The 25,914-nt window shown below is 40.2% G+C and overlaps 1 long non-coding RNA gene across 12 annotated transcripts in view; it reads right to left on the bottom strand.

Moving 5' to 3' along the window:
* Nucleotides 1-25,914, bottom strand: part of LOC102901148 — a 147,604-nt gene that overhangs the window by 106,329 nt on the left and 15,361 nt on the right. For 10 of the 12 annotated variants that reach the window (XR_006588575.1, XR_006588577.1, XR_006588583.1 and 7 more), the window contains one exon: nt 3,762-3,923. The exons of the other annotated variants lie outside the window; for them this stretch is intronic. This is a non-coding gene — a long non-coding RNA (uncharacterized LOC102901148). The remainder of the gene's footprint in view (nt 1-3,761; nt 3,924-25,914) is intronic. 12 annotated transcript variants of the gene reach the window in all.

The raw sequence follows: 25,914 nt of genomic DNA, 5'->3' as shown, positions 1-25,914 counted from the left end.
ATGAATCTAAATATTACTCAAATCTTTTCCGTCTTTACTGTCCCACTTTGCTTGGACCCACTGTATTTTACTTATTTTGAGATGCCATCAGCTATAAAACACACTGGTATTTGGGAACCATTAAGAGAGAAAAAAATGCTGCCAATTAAATTATGACATAAAATTGATTGTAAGATACATCTCAGTTTCGGGGGAAAAAACCCATAATGTTAACAAGTGCATATATATACACAAACATGTAAATAATAAAATATCATATTACAACATTGTTTAGCATCAGACATTGACCCTGGCCCCTTCTCAATTCATACTCTCCTGCCAGAATAATTTTTCTAAGCTCTAAGTTTAATCTTTTCATTTATTTCTCTGCTAAAAATCATTTATGGCTTCCCATTGCTGAGTCCAAATAACTCAGTGTTACAAATGTCAGTGTTACAAGACCCTTCCCTTTCCTGGCTTCATTTCTTTGCACGCTCTAGACAGGCCCAACTATTGACTCTTCCTCAAAAATGTAGCATTCTTTCAAAATTTTGTGCTCTTGTACATGTTGTCCTCTCTCGCCTGGAATACACTTGACCCTAACTGGGAGGACCTAGCTAAATACCATTTGTCCTCCAAGACTCATCTCCGGGAAAATCGCCATGAACTTCCCCAGTTCAATTAAATGTCCTTTTTGTACTGCCACCCTCGCTGTGCTTAATTCCATCCAGAGCACTCCCTGCCCAGTATCAGGATTTTTTGCTCCCTTGTCTGTCTTCACCACTCTTATTTTTCTCGCATCACCAGGGATTGCCACAGTGCCTAGTCCATGGTGAGCATTCAATAAATAGTTATTGAATGAATGTGTACTTTAGCCCCTGGAAGTAATCAACACATCTGCAATAAGGGAGGTGTGGTCAGCTTATTATAGGGGAAAGTGCACACTGTATCTGAAGTCAGAGGATGCCGGTTACAGGCTCTGAACACTTCCTTTTTTTAATGTGTATTTATTTTTTTAAATGTTTTAGTTATTTATTTTGAGAGAGACAGCATGCAAGCAGGGAAGGAGCAGAAGAGAAGGAGAGAGAGAGAGAGAGAGAGAGAGAGGGAATCCCAAGCAGGCTCCACATTGCCAGTGCGGAGCCCGACATGGGGCTCAATCCCACAAACTGTGAGAATCTGAGCTGAAGTCAAGAGTCAGATGCTTAACCAACTGCAGGCTCTGACACTTCTTCTTCTTCTTTTTTTTTAATGTTTATTTATTTTTGAGAGAGAGAGAGACAGCGTAAGCAGGAGAGGGACAGAGAGAGAGGGAGACACAGAATCCGAAGCAGGTTCCAGGCTCTGGGCTGTCAGCACAGAGCCTGATGCGGGGCTCGAAATCACGAGCTGCGAGATCATGATCTGAGCCGAAGTCGGACACTTAACCAACTGAGCCACTCAGGCACGCCTCTGACACTACTAACTCTCTGATCTTGGTTTGATGAGACTTGGTCTCACCATCTAAAAATATGAACAGTAACTACCAGCCTAGAAGGGAAGTGACTGGCATGGAGTGGGTGCTCTAAAGACAGCAGCTTTCATTAGAGTGACGGGAACATCCTATGCCACTGAACAGATTTTGTTTACCCTGAAAGCAGACACACCACGGACATGTGTTGTACTACCAAACGGACTTTGTTTTCCCGTTTTTATTTTGTTATCAGTTGAAAAAGAAAGTAACGCCTTTTGACAGACTTGAAAAGAGGACATATAACCATGTTTCAGAAATCAAGATGACAAAAAGACACACAGCCAATTCTTGCTCCCAACTTTACCCCAGCTCCAGTAGGTAATCACCTGTAACCGTTTTTTGTTTGTTTTTATTGTGAGAGAGACCGCATGAGCAGGAGGAGATAGGCAGAGAGAGAGAGGGGGATCTTTAAAAAAAAAAGTTTATTTATTTATTTTGAGAGAGAGAGAGAGAGAGAGAGAGAGAGAGAGAGCGAGCAGGGGAGGGGCACAGAGGGAATCCCAAACAGGCTCTGCACTGTGCAGAGCCAGATGTGGGGCTTGATTTCATGAACAGTGAGATTACGACCCGAGCTAAAATCAAGAGTCGGAGGCTTAACCAAGCCACCCAGGTGCCTCAAGAGAGAAAGAGAGAGAGAGAGAGACATCTAGAGAGAGAATCTTAAGCAGGCTCCAAGCTCATCCCGGAGCCTGATTCAGGACTTGATCCCACAATCCTGGGATCATGACCTGAGCTGAAATCTCAACCGACTGAGCCACCCAGGCATTCCCACCTTTAACAGTTTTTTTTTAAATCCTTCTCATGTTTATTCATAAGACAAATACAAACACATATAAATAAATACATATTATTCCCCCTTTTTCTTACACAACGTGTGCCATGTTATATATATACGCTATTCTATATGTTGCTCTTTCCGCTTAATATCTAAAGGAATTCTGTGACCTTCTAAGTTTGCCCTGCAAAATTCCAATCAAGTAGACAGGTCATGGAAAGGGGTATCTTATTTATCGCTTTTGCATCCTGGCTCTAAACTATAAGCAAAAGTTAAAGGCTTGACTCACAGCTTCAACCACAAAGTAACTATATGACTAAAACAAGGAGCTGTTTGCCTGCCTGTCGCGCCAAGCCACAGGCAAAGAAACCCCAGCCCGGCTGAAAAGGTACAAAGAACGCTGCAAACAGCACTGGAAGGCAGGCTAGTCAGTCTTTAGCACCTACTATTGCCTACCTGGTTTTCATCACGTAAATGATAAGAGCCTTCACCTTTAAAGGAAATGATTATTTTCAGAATTGTAAATAGCTTCCATTTGGGGGCTGTGACTCAGAACAAGATCTGCATTTTTTTTTTCCGAGAGCTGGTAGCCTCTAGCCTACCAGCCTAGCTGGTAGGACAAGGGGATGTTTCGGGCTCTACAAATACCTCTTATTCTTTCAGTTCTGTTGATCACATAAATGATAAAGGTACACGTACAAGAATATTAAAACATTTGGCAAAATGAGGATATTAGAATAATAGACCTTTCTTTCACTGGCAAGTTTAGTTATGGCTCAGATTGCCCACGTCCCCTCTGCCTTCTGATTTCTTTCTCAGGCATCCATCACCTGAGTTGGTGACCCAAAGTCCCAAACTCTCCTCCAAATGGCCCCAGTTTAATCACTATGCCCCCCACTCCAAGTCTCTGACTGCCCACTGCCCTTCCAGAAGTGCTCCACATGAGCAAACAGACTAGTTAGAAGTCAGCACACACAACAGATTCTCTGTCTCATACACAGCAAACCACGTCACTCTGACCCCATTTGTCATGTATACACACTGCAGGGAATTTAGCAGGAAGATTAAAGATGAGCTTGGAAGAGGACAGAAACTTCCTGATGTCTCAAAGGGATTGTGTCTGACCCATAAGCCCAGCAAGTGGGAACCCAGGTCACCTGTCTACACCGTTCAGACCGCAAACACTGCAAATCCAGCAGGCAAAGAAACATAAGTGCAGGAAGCTATGGGAGTCAGCAGCAAAAGCATCGAATCCAACACAGTGACACGGAAGGATGGAGGGTTATTAGGGCAATAAGGTGAAGCCTCTTAGCAGCTGATTTCTCCAGAAACCGTAAGATATTGGCACAATATACTTACTATTAGTGTTTGAGCCAGAACAGTAGGAAAGTCTGAGGAATGAGCTGGGAATGGCCAGGTGGAGAAGGGCAGAGGGAACAAAACACACAAAAGCACTAAGGCTCTAAGTCTGGAAATAACAAGGCATTTGAATACCCCCAGACAGTTCCACGTGAATGCAGACAGAATACCCGGAAGCCAAGGCCAGCATCATGGTGAGAGACGAAATGAGGCTAGAGAAACAGTCAGCTGGTGAAGGATTCTGTAAGGCCATGCTCAGGATCTTGTATTTTAACTTGAAGGCACTACTGGGAGCCACTATAGGATTTTAATCAGAGAATAACAAGATCAGATTTAAGCTGTGGGAAGGTCAATCATAGCATATAGATCACGGATTTGAGTGCTGTGTCCACAGCACCTACTATTCGACTGTCCAAGCTAAGCTGTAACCTCAATGAAAGCAGGGAGTATATCTGCTGCCTCGTTATATCTCTGGTACCTGATACAATGCCTAGCACACTGCTGGTCATGAATGAATGAATGGACGGTGGGATCCAGTCTCATTCGTCTTTGTGTCCCTAATGCTTATGTAGTGATTAGCACCATGGAGGTATTTGATAAAGATCTGTTGAATAAATAAATAAATACTAACTTCTGCCTCATTCTCTCCCAACGCTCCCCTAAAACAAACAAAAAAAATTGTATAATTTACCCAAATTCCCTATATTGTTTGCCTCTTGTATGCTGTTCCCTCTGGAATTCCCTATGCCTCTTTCCTTTCTATCCTCTGAGTTGCACTTATGCCTCAATACTCGGCTCACATTTTACCCACTTGGGGGTCAGCCCCTAACCACTATGCTGACCCACATAGGATTCCTTCTGACCTACTTACTCCTTGGTTCTGGTTATATACTTTCTCATTTGTATAGTTTTTGTTGCATTCATCACATTTGTAGTATAATTTACTTATGTGCGGCTTTAGATTTTGAGTGTCTAGAGGACTGTCTCATTTTGCTTCCTTAACACCCCTCCCGGCTTAGGTCTTGACCACAAGAGACATTCAAGCAATGTCTTTCTGAAATGTAATTGTATATTATTTGAAGCTCTTCATTTTTCATCACTTCTGAAATTGATTCGCTTCAGGGTTTACCGTCCAGTGTGTGAAGCAACTCTTCCTTTTCATATCCTAAAGTCACCTCAGGCTACCTTCAGCAAGGGCTTTGGGAGTTGGTGAATAATTCTGTGTCCACAGAACCTATCACCCTTGTGATTTCCTCTCTGTCCTCTCTCCTTTCATGTCTGAAGATTGAAGAGTCCAAAGTCAGATGAGGTAGCCCCTTAATCATCGTTTTTTAAAAAACATTTGTCCTTCGGACACCATCTTTATCCAAACTATCCTGTAGGAAACTTACAGAAGCCAAAACCACAGTATTCTAGGAGCAAACACATCGCACAAATGAAAGGTAATGCACTTTGTCTCATTTACCACATTTTTTCCCAGTGCATGATCATGATTGTAGGTTTTTGAAGGAAAAGCTATAGATCAAATCAGAGTCGTGGCAATAATCTCTGTCTCCTTTTCGTAAACAAGAGCTCAACTCCCAGTGCAGCCCCCCCTCACCCCCACCACATGTCTCTTTCCCTGATTACCATTATGGCCACCAACCACTATATACAAGGATTTCTTCCAACCCTGGTTACCAAGCATTGTGTTCAGCAAGATGGAGTGTGCAACTTACTCCTTCCAACTAGAACAGATGAAAAAGGGTGCCTGGGTGACTCAGTAGGTTCAACGTCTGACTCTTGATTTCATCTCAGGTCACGATCTCACGGTTTGTGGGTTTGGGCCCCGCATCAGGTCCCACACTGAGAGCACGGAACCTGCTTGGGATTCTCTCTCCTCCCCCCTCTCTCTCTGCCCCTCCCCAATTGCTCTGTCTTTCAAAATAAATAAATAAACTTAATTTAAAAAAAATTAGAATAGATGAAAAAAACTAGAAACAACTGTCAGTTTTCTCTAAAATTAATCATTTTCCATTTTGCCATTTCCATTTCTAATTCCTGCTCTCAAGGTTTAATAATCATTATTATTGTATTATTTAATAATCATAATACTCGTAGAATGCCAGATTTATGTCAGGCACTATTCTAAGTGATTGGTATTGTACCCATATAGTTATTTAATCCTCATGAAATCCAGATGAAATTCATACCATTATTATCTCTTTTTTACAAATGAAGAAACCAAGGCACAGAGAAATTGGGTAATTTGTCGATAACACATATTCCAAATCTAATATGTGGCAGAGTGGAGATTTTAACCTATGCACTCTGACTCTTGGCCTAGAGCTGGGGTTTGGTGGAGAGAAAGGGGTAGGGAAAGCAGACAGTTTTATCTGAGCCTTTGCGCTATTAGCAGTGACTTTGGGTGAATATGCAAACTTGCTGAGCCTCAGTTTTGATGCCTGTAATGTGAAGACAGAAATAGACATTTCAGGGGCACCTGGGTGGCTCAGTCAGTTAAGCGTCTGACTTCAGCTCAGGTCACGATCTCACACTCTGTGAGTTCAAGCCCCACGTCAGGCCCTGTGCTGACAGCTCAGAGCCTGGAGCCTGCTTTGGATTCTGTGTCTCCCTCTCTCTCTGCCCTCTGCTCATGCCCTGTCTCTCTCACTCTCAAAAATGAATAAATGTTAAAAAAAAAAAGTTAAAAAAAAAAGAAACAGACATTTCAACAGTTTGTTGAGAGTGGTAAATATAAACACGCATGTAAAATACCCGGTTGACTGAAAGTACTTCACAAATGTCACGTCTCTTTCTCCTTCACCCAATTAGTTCTCTATTTTTACATTGTCACAAGCATTTGAGAGCCACCACCAGAAACCACATGGTTTACTACCCAGTCCTGTCCTATACCAGCTGTGTGAACTGAAGCCCCCATTTCCTCTACTGTAAACTGGCAGTCATAAAACCCATTGTAAGATTAAGTGAGATCATGTTTGAAAGGCTATTAGCACAATGCCTGGCATATGGTAAATGCTCAATAAATGACAGAAGCTATAATGATGGTGATGATAAAGAAGAGGAGGGGATTATGAAGGACTAAGGCAATGATGTTTTCAGCTCCATTCTCCCTTCCCCCCTAAAAAAACCTGCCATCTGCCCTCCAGGGCTGTAAGAAAAAGAAAAGCGTGCCACCGTTACTTCCTGGAAGGGGGGAAATTACTTGAAGCCCCAGTGACCACACTCAAACACAGTAGTCTCAACCTTCTAGTGCATAAAATCATCTGGGACATTTATTAAAATTGCAGAAAGCACAAGTTCTGGTCAACAGAAAAATGACGTGGGCCAGAGAACCGGAGATCTACACTTTGAACCAGCTCTCAGGTGATTGCTTTGGTAGCCCTGGGATCACACTAAAATCACTGCCTTTGGATTAAATCAGCACATTTACTGCCTTGAACCAAGATTATTTCTAAGAATCTAAACGGGACTTTCAGTGAGATTTAAGACTGATTGTTGTTTGAAGGGGATTATTTATTAGGAAATATTCATTACTACTGACCAATTCAAAGTATTGTTCAACTATCGGACAGTTTAATTCTTGAGAATAAAATAAATAAATAGACACTCCTTTGACAAATATATGTGTACTCAAGTACATGTGAGTATTGATCTCAGGACTTTGAAGTATCCATAAAAGAACTGCCAGTCTATTCTCATTATCTCATACAACCTAGTCTTAAATTTCAGCCTGCTAGCCTATAGATGGTTTCACCCAAATTTACCTACTGTTACAGAAAGGATAATGAATTTGTGCATTGTGTAATCCTAAAAGGGCTTTATTGTTTTGTTCAAACTTTATTCCTCATACACTCATCAAGAATGTTTCCATGCGGGGACACCTGGGTGGCTCAGTTGGTTAAGTGTCCACCTGCAGCTCAGGTCATGATCTCATGATTCGTGGCTTCCAGCCCTGCGTCAGGCTCTGCACTGACAGCTTGGAGCCTTCTTTGGATTCTCTGTCTCTCTTTCTCTCTCTGCCCCTCCCCCGAGCATGCATGCGTGCACGCTCTCTCTCTCAAATAAACATTTAAAAAAGTATATAAAAAAAGAATATTTCAATGCACTTCATTAAGTTCACACAATGAACAGCTTCAATATTGGTAAAGAAAATGTATGCATGGATAGTGCCACTTGTTAGATTAAGAAGTTGAGGGGGACAAGTTTCCATTTCCACAGGCCAAAAAAAAGTCAGCATAATGAATTCATTGTCATCAAATGATTCTGTGCCTGAATCACTAGACTTTGTCTGCCATCAATTAAATTTAGTCTATCTCTGTTGGTTTAGAAAAAAGAACTCTTAAAGATAAAAAAATAAAATTTTCATATTTCACTTATGGCCATGAAATATTATTATTATGGCTTCCACAGTATTATTAAGAAGTTAAATCTAAAGTCCTTCCAGGGACAAATTTAAGCTCACAACCCAGTAAGGCAGATAAATTCATCTTTACTGATCTTAAAAAAATTTGACACATTTGATAACTTTTCATTATTTCTGGCCAAGCCTTAAGTAAACCAAAAAATACAGGAAATCTGAGAGGTGGTTCTTCATATAAACCAAGGAACTTCACTCAGAGATAATGAACGCTTCGCCTTTTATAAGGTTTTTCTAGTATTTTTCAAACATTTGTTATGCAAAGAATTAAATCAGGTGCATATCACCAATTCCAGATCTCCTTTTCAACATCACTTTGATCAACTATTTTTAATCCAAACACTTCTTGTAACATTTGGGAGTAAAATGTTTTAATTTAGCCGTTTACAAATGTTTAAAATTAATCATTGGCTCAATTTCATACCAATTTAAAGAAAAAAATTTTAAGAAGCTTAGTTTATGATTTTAAAAATTTTAGGGGCACCTGGGTGGCTCAGTCGGTTAAGCGTCCCACTTTGGCTCGGGTCATGATCTCACGGTTGGTGGGTTTGAGCCCTGCATCTGGCTCTGTGCTGACAGCTCAAGCCTGGAACCTGCTTATGATTCTGTGTCTCCTTCTCTCTCTGCCCTCCCCACTCATGCTGTCTCTCTCTCTCTCTCTCTCTCTCTCTCTCTCTCTCTCTCTCTCTCTCTCTCATAAATAAGTAAACTTAAAAAAATTTTTTTTTATTTCATAGCCCATTAACATTTGTTTCAAAAACTAGTTGGGGTCTTATTACATCTGTAATGTCTTAGCCCTACAGTTGAATGTTTTTAATATTATCTTTTAAAATTAGAGGTTAAAAGCATCTATTTCAACTTGCTATTTATCCTATCCCTTTTAAGGGAAAAATTATTTGTCTAAAAAAAAGTTGGAGGGTGTTTTTAAAGACTAATGGACCATCACAAATTAGAATCACGTGATATCTTTGCTCGGTTGACAATGTAAGAAGCAGGTGTCTATCGGGTTTCTCTTTGGTTTGACAAGCAGGTGTGCGGTATGCTGCTGTTGCTGATCCAGTCAGACACCCAAGTTCAGACAATGGCAATCCAAAGTTCCTAGTCATTTTTGTTTATTCTAGCTAAGGAACGCCTGTGAACTCCATCCAGTCTGGGGAGTCTGCTTGCTCAGGGACAATTTTACTGGGTACATTCAGTGGTGTTTCAAAGTTTACAAGGATGAATATATATATATATATATATATATATATATATATATATATGGTTGACTGATTTTCTTTTTATAGAGCCTGACCTCATCTCTTGAAGCCTCCTGGAAGGCAGTATCAGTGTAATCTATGTCTATTCAAAGTAGATGTTGAGGGGAAAGTAATTCTCCAGTTTAGTGTATTTAAATTAACCTACTACTCTTACTCATGTATAGACATTCTAAAACCATGTTTTGCACTCAACCACAGTTTGCACTGAACTGAATCCCACGGTAAGCTCTAAAAGAACACATATAAAATATAAAGAATGCTGCTTCTTGGCCTAGGGTCCTTGGGCCCTCTGATCCTATGTGAAAATTCTGTGTGTGTGTCATTGTGCATTTTCCTGAGTAGAAGAACCACAGTTTTCCAGAAATTCTCAATAGGGCACATGATTGCAAAAACTCTCTGACATGGAGAGAATAATAAATGATTGCTTGTCCTTGCTTTACTACCAAGTGTAATAAAACATAGCAACATTGGATTCTTATGCCCCTTCATAATCGCATCAATAAAAGGCTGATTCTTAGGCCTTTCTCCTCTCCTCAGGGTTACCCTGAGCTTCACTCCAGTAAGAATTTCTCAGGAAGCCAGGCCCTTTTGAGGGCTCTCTGGAGGGTCAGTTCCAGGGACAGAGCACTGGTGGAACACCAGATGACTTTAGATGGCACAGGCATGGCAATTAGATAAATTCAGATGGCTACCAAATGTCTCCCTTGACCTCCTCTTTTAGTTCTTCCTGTTATGGCAAAGAAATAGTCCAGTTGGTGTCAGGATTATTTTTACCACCTCTAGAACACTCCTTAGTCTCTCTTTTCAACAGAGAGAGCAAGCCTCAGGCTCAGTCTTCAAAGGCATATATATCTGGCAAGAATTTAATAACATCTCTTTACTCATGGCATTTCTTTTTATAATTACCTTCTCTTTAAGGCAAATAATATTGGTTTTCAATTTACAGCTAGTGAGAAAATTTATTTTTTTAAATGAATGTATCTAATTTGAAAAAGGGGAGACAACATCATAAAAATAAATGATAGAAATTTGGAAAACACTAGACCCAACAGCTGCTAATCAAGTCATGCTTTTAATTTTTGAGATTGTCTTTTTGTTTTTTAATGTTTGTATTTTTTTAATGTTTCTATTTTATTTTTGAGAGAGGGAGGGACATAGTGCAAGCAGGCAGGGGCAGAGAGGGAGACACAGAATCCAAAGCAGGCTCCAGGCTCTGAGCTGTCAGCACAGAGCCTGAGACTGGGCTAGAACGCATGAACCGTGAGATAATGATCTGAGCTGAAGTCAACACTTAACCGACTGAGCCACCCAGGCACCCCAAAACCGACTGTCTTTTGGAAAACTCAAACTAGTTAGGACAAATGTTATAGCCAACCATAGAAATTTCTATTAACCATCTCTGAAAAATAAGTGCAAATGGTGAGGGATGTCTTTAATATTAATCAGGATGTTTTCCAATGCTTGTAATAGAAAACACAACTAAGGTGCACCTGTGTGGCTCAGCTGGTTAGGCGTCTGACTTCAGTTCAGGTCATGATCTCGTGGTCCATGAGGTCAAGCCCTGCATCTGGCTCAGCGCTGACCGTCAGAGCCTGGAGCCTGGTTCGGATTCTGTGTCTCCTTCTCGTTCTGCCCTTCCCCCATTCATGCTCTGTCTCTCTTTGTCTCTCAAAAATAAATAAACATTTAAAAAGAAAGAAAGAAAGAAAGAAAGAAAGAAAGAAAGAAAGAAAGAAAGAAAGAAAGAAAGAAAGAAAGAAAGAGAAAGAAAGAGAGAAAGAAAGAAAGAAAGAAAGAAAGAAAGAAAGAAAGAAAGAAAAGAAGGAAGGAAGGAAGGAAGGAAGGAAGGAAGGAAGGAAGGAAGGAAGGAAGGAAGGAAGGAAGGAAGGAAGGAAACACAAGTAGAAGTTATCTTAATCAGTAAGGACTGTCTCCTAATAGTTTCAGAGCAGATTCAGTCAGTGACTCAGAGACATCATCAAAACCCAGGTTCTCTGCCATTCTTAGCATGTAGTTTTGTCTTCAGATTTATTCCCTCATGATCTCAAGACAGCTTCCAAGACACCAACTCCTCATCTAACAATGACCAGATTCAGGAAAGTGTGAACCACTGTCTTCTGGCCCTTTCAAGAGCAAAGGAAACTTACTCAAAAGTTTCCCAAGTTTTCCTTCACATTTCATTAGCAAGGTTGTACCTCATGCCTATATCTAAATAACATCGCCAAAAAAAAGAAACTACCAGTTGGGCCTTAGCCCAATCCCCATTTGCCCACCAGAGGGACTACTGAAGATACCAGGTCTAATAACAGAACAATACTGGGGTTCTCTTGCCAAGGAAGTATGAAAGGAATGGCTGTTGGGTAGGCAATCCACATTGTTTGCCATGAGCTTGCATTATTAATACAAGATTTTAACAAGTCTGAGGGGTACAAAAAGGTTAAAAATACAAGGTTAAAATACAAGAAGATGGTAGTTTTTTTCAGGGTCCATATAGAGCAAACTCTCAAAAAAATAATAATCTTAGGGGGGTTAAAAAACACTGATTAACCAATAATCCTTTTCCCCTATCCCAACCCCTCAGATATTGTGAGCAGGAAAAAGATACGCAAGGGCAATCCCACCGCAGTAAAAAAGTGGTTATTGTTGTTCTTGTTAAGAATTTGATCTATTTTTTAAGGATGCACAATAGTTATCATGGGGAAAAGATAAGATCATTATTGGACTTTGTTAGACCCTTTCATTTTTAAAAGAAATTCACTTACATGTGGAATCTGTCAACGGGCATCTTTATGTCACCCATGCATAGAACGTATAAATATTTAATCTGCCCTGACAGGTAATTTTAGTGATAGTAAATGAAGTAGGATATAAACCTCCAATTCACCGCTCTCAGGTTATCTGTGTTATAAATGATTTCTAAGCATAATTCTTGGCTTTATTTCCCACCCTAGAATGAATGGAATTAAAGAAATGGCTGAATTAGGATCTGGACGGAGCCATGAGAAGACAGGAAAGGCCATTCGACAAATATTGAGATATTGCTTGAGCATGTAAGGGATATCAGGTTCTTTGCATTTATTCTGACTCAGTAATAACTCTTCAAGACAGACAATTTTGTCCAATTTTAAAGATGTAAAATTGAGGGCCAAGGAAAGGGAGTCATTTGCTAGAGTTTACAGAGCTAGTAAAGAGTGGAACAAAGATTTGAACGCAAGGTCTTTCTGAATTCAAATCCCATATTATTTCCATTGAACTATCCTGCATTTGTACAGCCCAATACCAAAGGACAAATTCAAGAGGTTATAAAGTGGGTTCAAAACAACAAGTTAAAAGATGTAGAGAAATAGAAAACCAAAAGTCAAGAACAAATCTAGACAACAAATAGACATTTAACACCTACTGTATGCCAACTGGACTAGAAAAGAGACTGGAAAACCTCTCTAGACATGGTGGGGGAAGGGAGGGAGTCAAGAATCAATAATGACTCTAAGATACTCTGAGATCTAAAGGGAGGGGCTTTTTATATGTTCCTTGGTGTGGGGCCAGAACAGGGAGTAGGTGTGGCTGGGACTTGGGGATAAACAGGCACACCTGGGGAATAAGGAATGTACTTTGCAGGGTGGGGTTGGGGGAAACCTACTTTATGGTAAGGTTGCCTTTTCACCGCTAGGTAAAATTTCCCTTACTTTACACTTCTATGGATCTGGGGGCAAAGTCTAGCTACCTAACTCTAAATTAACTGACAGACTTTTTCTCCTTGATCACGGACGGCCCCAATATTTCCATGGTTTATACGTTGGTAGAAGTTATTTTTATCATAAATTTTAGTAATTACAGTTTACCAGGAATTATTAAAGCTATGATAGTATTGCCATATTTGAGATCCCTCCGGGAAAATGATTTTAGCATTTCTTTTGCTCACATAACAAAAAGTGGGGCATTGTTGCCTGAGTTGTCATTTGAGTGTCAGTATTATCCAGATATCTGTCACTTAGATTAAATATCATTATCACAGTTGTCGGTCAAAATAATACCACATAGTTTCAGCCATATGACTCATTTGTAGAAAAGAATGCAATTTCTTTTAGTGTATCAGTTTTAACCTGCCAATCTTCATAATGGCCTGCATATTTTTCATTAGCCTCTTTCATACTTATCAGTGCTACCAAGAAGACTTGGCAGATATCTGTATTTATCCAAACCTAAGGAAAAACAATGCTAGTGCTAGGACATATTTTCAACTTGGGCTTACCAAAAGCCGATCTAGTTTCAACCCAAAGCGGGATATACCCCGTGCCCTGAAAAGCAAGTTGGGAAAATCCCAGGGGGCCAGACCATGCAACAGAATTTCCCAGCAGCAAACCAATGCCACACTCCTACTCGCCCCCTTTCACTCTCTGAAAGTGCAGAAAATGTAGACTACTCCACATGCTCTTGGTCAAAGGTCAGAAGGTACTTTGAACAGTCTAATCCTGCCGATCTGTGGGAAGTGTACATAAATTCATCTTACTAAATATAATTTAGTAAGCATCTCATTTCTCAAAAACCATTAAACTCATTTTTCTAAATGAATTTTTCAGTATTTAAACATACTTTGGAATTAGCATGCAAAAGTTACTGGTGGTAGATTGTTTTGCTTCTTTTACAAAGATAATATGAAGACTGTCTGCCTGATCAAAAGCTCTGAGCCTGGAGTCAGAAAGTCTTGGGTTCAAGTCCTGGCTCAACCATTTGGTCAAGTTACAAAACCTCCCTTGATCTTTGCATCTAACACATAAAGATAATAAATTTTATTTCAACAAGTTGTTGGTTTGACCCCAATGAGATGGTACAAATAAGTGGTTATAATAGTGGATGGCCCTTAAGGACTATAAAGAAATGGTAACAAATTTAAAAAGCAGTAGACTCAGTCAAGAGTCAGAAAGGAAATGTAGGGGCACCTGGGTGGCTTGGGTCGGTAAGCATCCAACTCTTGGCTTCGGCTCAGGTCATGATGTCATGGTTCATGGGTTTGAGCCCCATGTCTGGCTCTGTACTGGCAGTGCAAAGCTTGCTCGGGATTCTCTCTCCCCCTTCTCTCTCTCTGCCCCTACCCCGCTCATGCCCTCTCTCTCTCTCTCTCTTTCTCTCAAAATAAGTAAACTTAGAAAAAAAATTTTTTTAAAGAAAGGAAATACATTTAAGATATAGAGTGATTATTTGACTATTGAGAGAAAATTGAAGGTTTGGGTATTTTAAAAATTCCATGTAAAATATAGAGCAACCACTCTCCAAATACCAAATGATCGCCACATCTTAATCTGCAGCTTTGACCTCTACTCCAAGCTTTAGACTCTGATATCCAACTTCCCACAGGTCCTTCAAGACTACTGTTATTTCCTAATTTAGCAGAGGGTACCCATAATTCACTCAGTCACATAATTCAGAAACCTGGCTGTTATCCTAAAATCCTCCCTCTCATGTTCCACCCCAAACATCTAGATCAAGGTCAATAGAGCTGTGGTTCTTGAACCTGGCAGAGTTTCAGAACTAGGGTGTTTTGTAAAAATACCAAGTCTACCCCAGAGATTCTGGTTCAGAAGGCCCAAGGTATGTCGTGGGAATCTGCATTCAAAAATAAATAAACAGGGGCGCCTAGGTGGCTCAGTCAATAGAGCATATGGCTCTTGATCTCAAGGTTGTGAGTTCAAGCCCCACATCAGGAGTAGAGTTTACTTGAATGAATGAATGAATGAATGAATGAATGAACAGACAAACAAAGAAACAAGACTTCACAGAGAATCTGATGTTCATGGAGATTTAGGAGCCACTGCTATAGTGTACCTACTAACCAGGTCTCATTTCTGTACCTTCCTCACATCCTTAGTACAGCTGTTTTACTACAGACCCTCATGTCTCTCCTGAATACTGAAATTACTCTATTAGTGGTCATCTTGCATCCAGTACCCCTGGCCCTTGCCACATTCAATCTATCCTTCTCAGTGCTGCAAGATTTATTTATCTGCACCTAAGCTTTAGAGAAGAACAAACCCTTGCATTACTAATTAACAGGCCTATAATCTTGAGCAAGTAATGCATCTCTCTAAGACTCCATTTTCTCATCAGAAAAATGAGGATGATACTAATACCTATTAAAGGAGATTAGGGGCTCCTGGGCAGCTCAGTCAGTTAAATGTCCAACTCTTGCTTTCAGCTCAGGTCATGATCTCACAGTTTGTGGGTTCGAGCCCTATATCAGGCTCTGAGCTGACAGCACGAAGCCTGCTTGGGATTCTCTCCGTCCCTCTTTCTCTGCCCCTCCCTGGCTTATTCTCTCCCTCTCTCTCTCTCTCTCTCAAAAAACACATAAACATAATTTAAATTTTTTTTTAAATGAAGAAGATTAAATGAATTAAATATGTAAAGTTCTTAGTACAGGGGCTGGCATATAGCAAGCTGTTACAATTATTATCATCATCATTGTTCTGACATAAGTCTAATTATGTAATTTCTGTTTCATGTCCCTCTCCTGCTTACAAGCCTCTTCTTCAGTGAGCAAATCCCACACTTAGAACTTCTGGATTCCAATTCCCTTTCTCCAACCTGGACTTTTAATTATAAGCAGTCAGGAAGCATCCTATGATATTGCACGTTTTTCCAGATTTCTTCCCGTGGCTCATTCCCATGCCCGGATTATGTGGTTCAGCCAAATGGGAAGATCTAGTCTGTGATTTGGATCTTCCCCTGCTCAGGTCTGACTCCTCCAACTACCAGCTAACCAGAGTGAAGTATCCTGACTCTAAATGAAGTTAATGAGCACAATACTGTATATGTTTTGTACAGCACCATATTTACCACAGATCCATGGTATACATAATTATACACTCTTCTCCAAACATGAAGTTCTGAGAGATTCCTGCCTTAGCCAATAGCTAAAATTTAAGCTCAGGTAGAATTAAAGATGGATGTGAAAAAGGTAGAAGCTCAGGTAAAGGGGACCAGGGGAGAGATGTAATTTTCTGGGGGTGGGTGGGTCTTGTGGTCAGATCAGCAAGAGTGCCGTTATTCTTTATTGAAGGTGAAACATCTCGATTTCAGGAAGGTACATTGTGGTTGAAGCTGTACCCCCAGCCTGTGACTGGGGGGTATCTGAAGGGCAAAGGGAAGAGAGTGAAGCCCTCAGGAAGAGAGATTAGTACAACACACACAAAAGGTAATGACGATGGTAATGACAGCTGACTTTTATGGAGTATCCATTATGGATTTGATGCTATGTTAATTCTTTCACAAACGTTTTCTCCAACTGTCACAATAACCGTACAAGAGGTTGAGTGCCAGATGGAAAAACTGAGTCTCAGAGGAGGTGAGAGACTTGTCCAAGATTACACAACTAGTAAAAAAAAAAAAGCCCACCCCCAACCCCACCCCACCTCCCACAGGAGCCCAGTCATACAAACACTTGAAGGAGACATTTTAGTTCACTGAGCACAGGCATGTGCCAGGGGCCCTTGTGAATCAATTTGCATACTGTGTTCAGAATAGCAATTAGTGCCTGTTTCTTTCATCCCTAGGATTCCCCCCGCTTTTCTTTATTTCAAGTTTTTATTTAAACTTTAGTTAGTTAACATATATGGTAAACTTGGTTTCAGGTGTAGAATTTAGTGACTCATTGCTTACATATAACACCCAGTGCTCGTCACAAGTGCCCTCCTTAATGCCCATCGCCTTCCATCAACCCTCGCTGTATTTGTTCTCTGTAGTTAAAAGTCTTTTATGGTTTGCTTCCCTCTCTTTCTCTTTTTTCTTCTTCTTCCCCTATGTTCATCTGTTTTGTTTTATTTTTTTCCTTAAGCTCAACATATGAGTTTGGTTCAAGCCAGACGGGGCCAAGCCTGGTGGTGGCAGGTGAGGCTGGAGCAGAGAATGACTTCACTATTTCAAGTCCCAACTCTAGGTTGGCAATACAGTCTCAGATACTGGCTTACACAACACTATCCTTTTAAATCACCCTTTTAAATCATAAATCCACTAGATTCTGCCCATTATATACAAGTAAATAATCTCCCTGAGAATCAATTCTGGAGAATTAATCCAAGACATTCAAACATGGCCTTAGTTATAACCTTCCCCCCCACACACAAAAGAAAGAAAAAAAGAAAACAAAAGAAAAAAACCCAACAATACAAGGACGAATAAGTAATTTTCGGCATAAATCTACAAAACGGCCATTAAAACCTACATGAAAAAATGTTCATGACCACTTTGAAACAGACTTAGGGTATAAGCTAAAGTTTAAAAAGGAGTCAAATCGTATCTACCATATGGACATAATTACGTTTTTGTTCAAAGCATAGGAAACAAAACAACAACAAAAAGAATGAACCACAGTCAGAAGGGAGGGGTTGATCCTAGGCAGTGGGAGCATTTTTATTTTTCTGCTTGTTGACATTTTATATTTTTAATGAGCATAGGTTAATTCTCAACTAAATTAAATTCTCAAAAAAAACCACTGTATTTAAAAGTATATATATATATATATATATATATATATATATATATATATACACACACACATATATATATACACACATATGTGTGTGTGTGTGTGTGTGTGTGTATATATATATATATATATATATATATATATATATATATATATATACATACATATAAAGAACTAACCTCCTGGAAAGTCCTAGTGCATTTTGGAATTGTTTCTGAGTCTGGCTTGGCCCACCCTCCTATTTTTGTCGTCATGTAGCCATGATCCCATGACCCAATAGCCCGGTGGCTGTGGTAATCAAAGCTATTAAGTAACTTCCCTGAAGTTTTGAGGGTTTTGCCATTTTCTCCTGTACCTTATAAAGAGCCGTCAACAGGTTTTTGGCTTCATAAACTATCAGAAATTCAGTCTTCCTCTCAGCAGTCCATTTTCACAGAGTGATGTGGTGAAAACACAGGACCACACAAGCAAGGACTGGTTTCAATTGTCAAACATCCCCTGTTGTGTTTGGTTTCTTTCTTCTCCCTGATGGGCTCCACTGGAACTCATCTGTAAACTGCTGCTCGTGAAAGATTCCACAATCCAAATAGGGCCACCCCCCACCACAGTGTATTCAGAACAGAAGTAGCCAGGTCACAAGCTTGCATCAACCAGTGATACCTAAGAATCCTTACCTAAGAGGAAACAGATGCCAGCTCAGTCACAGTGAACACAAAAATATCAAAGGACTCTTGTTACAATGTTCCAGTGGTCGGTACATACTTTTCAAGTTCTGTTCTAAAATATCTTGGCAGCCATTTTACTCCAGGGATCCAGACAGGGGAAAGTCTGTTCTTGCATCATTACCAACAGCTTGGGGAAAGCCCAGCCCCTTCACACACAAACAGGGCTGGCTGCATTTGACTGCACAAAGCCAGCCAGACTGGGACTCCTTAATATCTCATACCTTCTGTGATTATTCACTCAACACTACCTCTGAGATTTAGTGAAGAGCACAAAATACTACCACACTTTCAGACTGTAATACTACCACACTTTCAGAAGTACACCTAGTTTTTTTTTTTTTTTCTACCTCCTGTCAGCCCTGCTTTGGGGAACAGGCAGATTCAGTCAAATTCATTTCTGTAAAACAGTGCTGCTCCATATGACTGTACTGAAACCACATTAAAGGTCTCAACTGAGGGCTATCTGGATTACTAGAAAGACACTTCAAGAAGCATAAAATCTCAAAACAGTGTGACGAGTGCAATATGAAGCCAGATGAACCCAAGAAGATGAAGAAGGAAAAAGCTGTAACGGTAGAGGAGGGACAGGGACATCTAAGGGGAATATAGATTGATGGATGATAAAGAAGTCAAGAGAAGAGAAAAAAAAAAAACCTGGAACAAATTTCTATTCTCAAAAATAAAGAAGCACCTCAATTTAAAAAAAAATGTTTTTTAACATTTATTTATTATTGAGAGACAGAGAGAGACAGAGCATGAGCATGGGAGGGGCAGAGAGAGAGGGAGACACAGAATCCGAAGCAGGCTCCAGGCTCTGAGCTGTCAGCACAGAGCCCCACGCGGGGCTCAAACCCACCAATCGCCAGATCACGACCTGAGCCGAAGTCGGACGCTTAACCGACTGAGCCACCCAGGCGCCCCAGAAGCACCTCAATTTTACTTCACTTTGGGTCTGCATCTGGGAGTATAAGTGGCACTGAGGGGCCCCAAACCTTCCAACAGGACTAAATTCACTTCTCCACAAATCGTTTCCTCACCCTCTCTCAGCCTTCCTCTCTCTTCCACCTTCCAGCGAAATTAAATGATCTCGCACATTTTACGTTTCGCATTGACTTCTTTTTAATTTTGACAAAATGAATCAGAACTGAGGAAAATAAAGTTAAAATACGAAACAAGACCAATCAGAAAAATATTTTCCAGAGATTGACAACTGCCTTGGTGGACACCGCCTTCCCTAAGGTTTCCCTAGCTCTTGTTGGGGAGCCAAACAAACTCAATAAAAATGGACACCGTGATAAATAGTCTTCATCCTATCAGACTATGAGGAAACCCAAAAGAAGGGTATACATGGCTCCTCTTCCCTTAAGGAAATGAGAATTTCAAAATTCTACATACATAAGCCCCAGCTAAGATTTTAAAGGATCTCAGAGAGCTGTTTTACAGTGAGAAAATGTATATTCTTGTGATAATGAAGAAAATGTGGAAGGAGGATCGGTGGTTTAAAAAAAAAAAAATCTTCAGATACCCTAAGAATTTGTTATTCAAAATGTAGTCCATGGGAGCTTGCTCATGTAAAATCTTGGACATTACCCCAGATCTACTGAATCAGAATTTGCATTTTAGTAAGAGCTACAGCGTAGACATGTGTTCATTAAAGTTTTGAGAGGTACTTACCTAAAACCCTTCAGCCCCTGACACCCTCTGTTCAAACTGAATACAATATGGTTGAAAATGTTGGATGGGGTAAAAAGAAATCTAACTGCCTCAAATGGTATAGAGGCAAGATCAGCTTTCTTTTCTTATCAAAAAAAAAAAAAAAGGTGAAGCATTTCAAAAAGTAAAACAAAATTAAACAAGTACAGGAAGAAGGAAAATGGGGGTTTCAGTTACTGATAAGCTTGATATGAAGCAACAGACTGTGGTTTCAAAAAAATTGAAAAGCAAGCAAATAACAAAAGCAAGAGGCTGCATTAATAGACGCGTGGTATCTAGATCAGGAAGATGACCGCCCTACTGTGCCTCACACTTATCAAATCTTATCTTAAGTACATTCATCTCAAGCCATCATAATGAAGGATAATACAAACAAGAACATGTTCAGGAGAGAGGGTCCAGAGTAATGAAATTGAAGTCATGACACGGGATGGTGGTGGGGATTTTTTCGGAGGAACTGGAGTTGTTAAACCCAGTTACAAAAAGATTTGGTAAGGGGCGCCTGGGTGGCTCAGTCAGTTGGGCGTCCCACTTCGGCTCAGGGCATGATATCACAGCTTTTGAGTTCAAGCCCTGCGTCGAGCTCTGTGCTGACAGCTCAGAGCCTGGAATAAATAAAACATTTAAAACATTAAAAAAAAAAAAGATTTGGGGAAAAGGGTTATAAGAGAATGTCATGGGGAAAGCACATGCTTGGTCTGTGGACAAGCAATCAAGAACCATTGGTTAAGATATTTGAGGACCATTCAAACCCCATAAATCCATTATTTATGGCCCTCAATGAAACTTTCAAAGTATCTTCTGCAAAAACCAACAAGGTAGAGGAACAGGTGCTATTCTCCTTGAATTACAGGAGAGGAAAACATGATTAATGACAGATCTTGATCTAGAATGAGGTTTTCTGAGCTTTGTCCAATATGTTTTCATACATATGGTTTCTTATGACATTCCTACCTTGGTCATCATTACAGAAGAAAAGGGGCTAAAAGTGACCCCAAAAAATCATTTTTTTTTCTCCTATCCTATGGTCCAATCTGGTTGTCACTCGGCCTCATGGAGTACTGAGCACCTGAAACATAGCTAAGTGGAACTGAAGAAATAAAATTTTATTTTCATTTAACTTAAGTTAATTGAAATAATAAATGTAATTATTTATATTAAACTAATATTCAATTCAGTTTTTGGAAAACTTTAAGTATATTTGAAACATTTTAGATATATGTCTACTTTTTCAACCACATATGTTATAAAATTTAAACATTATTCCCAGTGACAATTTAACATCTTAATTAACATATGCTATAAGTGGAAAATACGCTGCCAATATCAAATTATTTCATGAAAAAAATGAAAACTATTTCAGCATTTTGTATATTAATTACACATTAAAATATTTTAGATATATTGAGTCAAATAATATATATTATTAAAATTAATTTCCTATTTCTTTTTATTTTTATAATATGTTTATTAAAAATGACGAATGTAGGGGCGCCTGGGTGGCTCAATCGGTTAAGTGTCCAACTTTGGCTCAGGTCATGATCTCACAGTTCGTGGGTTCAAGCCCCACATCGGGCTCTGGGCTGACAACTCAGAGCCTAGAGCCTGCTAAGGATACTGTGTGTGTGTGTGTCTCTCTCTCTGCCCCTCCCCCATTCATGCTCTGTCTCTCTCTGTCTCAAAAAAATAAACGTTTAAAATAGTTTTTTTAAGGGATAAATGTGGCTCAGTTTATATTTCTATTAGACATCCCTGTTCTACGTTACTCTGAAAGAGCATATTATTTGTATTTCTTTGTTCATGTTCAAAAAAGAACTCAAACCCCTCCAAGCTGAGGTTGCCAGTAGTTGACTTTTCTATCAAGCATACCTTAAGAAGGAAATATAGGGGCACCCGGGCGGCTCAGTCAGTTAAGTGTCTAACTTTGGCTCAGGTCATGATCTCACAGTCCATGGGTTCTAGCCCCACATCTGGCTCTGTGCTGACAGCTCAGAGCCTCGAGTCTGTTTTGGATTCTGTGTCTTCCTCTCTCTCTGCCCCTCCCCTGCTCACACTTGTCTCTCTCTCTCAAAAATAACTAAGCACTAAACAAAAATAATTTTTAAAAAAGGAGGAAAGATAAAGAAGGAAATATAGGGGCACCTGGGTGGCTCAGTCGGTTAAGTGTCTGACTCTTAATCTTGGCTCAGGTCATAATCTTGAGGTCCACACGCGTCCGGCTCTGCACTGATGGTGTGGAGTTTGTTTGGTGTTCTCTCTCTCCCTCTTGCTCTGCCCTTAGCCCACTCATTCTCTCTCTCTCTCTCTCTCTCTCTCTCTCTCTCTCTCTCTCTCTCTCAAAATAAATACATAGATTTTTTAAAAAGAAGAAAAGATAAAAACTGCCAAGAAGAGCAAGATCCCCGGCATTGCTCTCTCCTTGTGTCCCCTCCAGATTTAAGCAGAGCCTCATTCTTAGAAACAGTTTCCCTGCGGGAAGATACTCCCAAACAAAGAAATGGGACACTTCTGGAACATGTTAAATACAGGAAGAAATTCCTTCTCTTTTCTGCTTTTGTTTCAGACGCGTGGCCATCCCTCAGGTGGTTGCCCTATTTTGCTATTGCCCTAGTTGCCGTTGGTGGGACTGGTCACAGAGAAGACCGTTACCCTGTTCCTTCTGTCCTTCACAGGAAAAGAGGTGCATACCAAACTGCATACACTCGAAAGCCTGTGTCAGAAATGAAATTACAGATAGCCTGGCCCTTCCCATCTCTCTCAAATTAACGAAGAGCTCAAAATTTGCATTCATGGTTTAAGAAATGAGAGTAGAATACATCATTTCTTCCCTCTTCTTCTTCGCCTGGCTAGCTCCTGCTAGTCAACTGAGGCTTCTCTCTTTCAGGAAACCTTCACAAATCCAACTGTTAAGTCAAAATGTCCTTTTCTCTATTTCAGTCATTTCCTGTGCCTCCTCCTTTCATATTCTTCACCACTCTCTAGGTTAAAGGTCCCCTAGAACCTGCTGAGGTGTGTTTCCCCATCATTGCAAGACATTCTCAAGGTAAAGGCCAACCTGCAAAGGACATCCTGACTCTGGAGTCTAACTAGTTTGTGGGCCTGGAAAGAAGCAAGGAGCTAGCCTAGGGTCTACTACAGTGCTTAGCTAACCTCACCCATTCACATGCCACCTTCATGTTTTCTGCCACACCTGAGATCCTCCAGAACTCTTTTAATGTTTGTCTTTAAATCAACACACACTTGTAATGTAAATAAATGCATTTAAAGAAGAATTAGGGGTGCCCGGGTGGCTCAGTCCATGAAGCATCCAACTCTTGATTTTGTCTCAGGTCATGATCCCAGGGTCATGGGATTGAACCCCACATCAGGCTCCATGCTAATTGTGGAGCCTGCTTGGGGTTCTTTCTCTCTCTCTCTCTCTCTCTCTCTCTCTCTCTCTCTCTCTCTCTGCCCCCTCCTCTGCTTGTGCTCTCTCTCTCTCTCTCTCTCTCTCTAAAATAAAAAATAAAAATTTTAAAATGAAGAAGAATTAAAGACATTACAGAAACTTTATATCATTGCATCAATGGAAACGAATGTTTTTCCTATGCATTAAAAATACATAACAATCAAGGGGCACCTGAGTGGCTCAGTCAGTTCACCTTCTGGCTTCGGCTCAGATCATGGTCTCGTGTTCGTGGGTTCAAGCCCCACATCAGGCTCTGTGCTGCCAGCTTGGAGCCTGGAGCCTCCTTTGAATTCTGGGTCTCCCTCTCTCTCTGCCCCTCCCCTGCTCATGCTCTGTGTCTGTCTCTAATAAAATAAAACGTTAAAAAAATATTTTTAACTATATAACAATAAAAATAAAAGATTTATCCATGTAGCATCTAAAATCCTCTCTTTTACCACCAACAGCGTGCCTATGAAATGGAGGAACAATGGTCTAGAATGTCAGTGGCAGACCAGATGAAAGTCTAATGTGCGGACTGGAGCCTATGAAATTTCATGGTGAACTGATCCACATGCTTTAGGAGACCAGATAACACTTTCTCTGAGCCACGGCCCACAGAGAGTGCAGATCCTCTCTCTGAACTCGGAGCTGAGGATGGTGGGGGAGGTGGGGGGCAGGAAATAGGGAAGCACAGATATCCAGTAAAGCCCAAGAAAAGCAAAAACGATCCCCCAAACTCATTCCCCACCCCACTCCACTGCCAGCTTCCAGCTTCCAGCTTCCAGCAGTGGTATCTGCCTGAGCAACATATTAAGAGTCTTGGGATGGATGAAGACTTTACTGGGGAGGCAAAAGGAAACAAGTATATGAAGTCTGAGGTTTAGACTTCGAGTGTGCTGTGTATCCCAAAGTGACCAGGTAGGTTTCTCAAGTGCTTTACGCAAACCTCCCTCCCCAACCTCTTTCATCAAAGATCATATCTAGTGATAATTTCAAAATCCCCTTTAAACCAGGTTCTGCAGACAAAATCAATTCGGCTTGACTTTTTCTTCTAAGTCTTGTTTCTTCTTTGGGACTACTGTTTTTATCAGTATCATATAGTTGCTCTTTGGCCAAGCATACGAGATGAAACAAAACTCCTCCTTTTGGAAACAGGATCTTAAAATTCCAAAACCTCAAATTTTATTAAAATCCCCTAGTTGTGTATAATGAGTTTAGATCTAGACCACAGTTTACTTTTACATACATCGTCTTATTTCAGTCAACTCTCAAGTTGAAACAGAAAGAATGTGTTTTTTAAAAAGCTAAATTAAATAAACAAATTAAAAAAAAAATTTTTAATGCTTATTTATTTTTGAGGAGCGGGGGGCAAAGAGAGAGGGAGACAAAGAATCCAAAGCAGGCTCCAGGCTCTGAGCTATCAACACAGATCTCACGATCCGTGAGATCATGACCAGAGCTGAAGGTGGACAGTTTAACTGACTGAGCCACCCAGGTGCCCCAAACATAAATTTTATATAATATATCTATAGGCAGTTAAGATGGTAAAGAGAGCTTCTGGTAGCTGAATGGGTAAGCGACAGTTTCCTTTATACCAAACAAAACTAAGGGGCTGCAAACAGGTTATTTCAGAGGCAGGTTTCCAAGAAATGTCAATCACTCTCAGTTAACAGAAAGTTACACCCATATATTCTTAGAAATCTCTCAGTTCTCTCCTCACTACAGAGTGCTATGGTAATTTTCCTCTTTGAGGTGGTGTATATTAAATACACGTGGCTTGATCTGAAAATGTTAGGGGATTTTTGCAGTTTCCCAGCTTAGATGCACAGATACTATTAGAAATATTAAAAAAAAAAAAAAGAAATATTTAGCAGAAGAAAGTAAAGGCTTGACACATGTCCCAGATAATCTTTTGAATAGTTAAAATATTGTCCTAAAAATTAATAGTTCCTTAGAAGGAAACAATTATTTTCTTGGTAGAAAAAAATAAGTTGACAATAGTTATCAATTTTCAACGGTATAGTGGTTCTAACTCTTTTGCTGGAAACATTTGACAAATACTGCTTTTCTGGAACCCTTTTATAAAGTACAAAGGCAGTGTTAGCCTCACAGAAATTAATAAACAGAGAAAAGATGGGGCGCCTGGGTGGCTCAGTTGGTTAAGCGTCCGACTTCGGCTCAGGTCATGATCTCACGGTTTGTGAGTTCAAGCCCCACGTTGGGCTCTGTGCTGACAGCTCAGAGCCTGGAGCCTGCTTC

This window comes from Felis catus, chromosome D4 (assembly GCF_018350175.1).
Source record: "Felis catus isolate Fca126 chromosome D4, F.catus_Fca126_mat1.0, whole genome shotgun sequence".
NCBI classification, from domain to species: domain Eukaryota; kingdom Metazoa; phylum Chordata; class Mammalia; order Carnivora; family Felidae; genus Felis; species Felis catus.
This window is presented reverse-complemented; position numbering and strand designations above follow the sequence as displayed.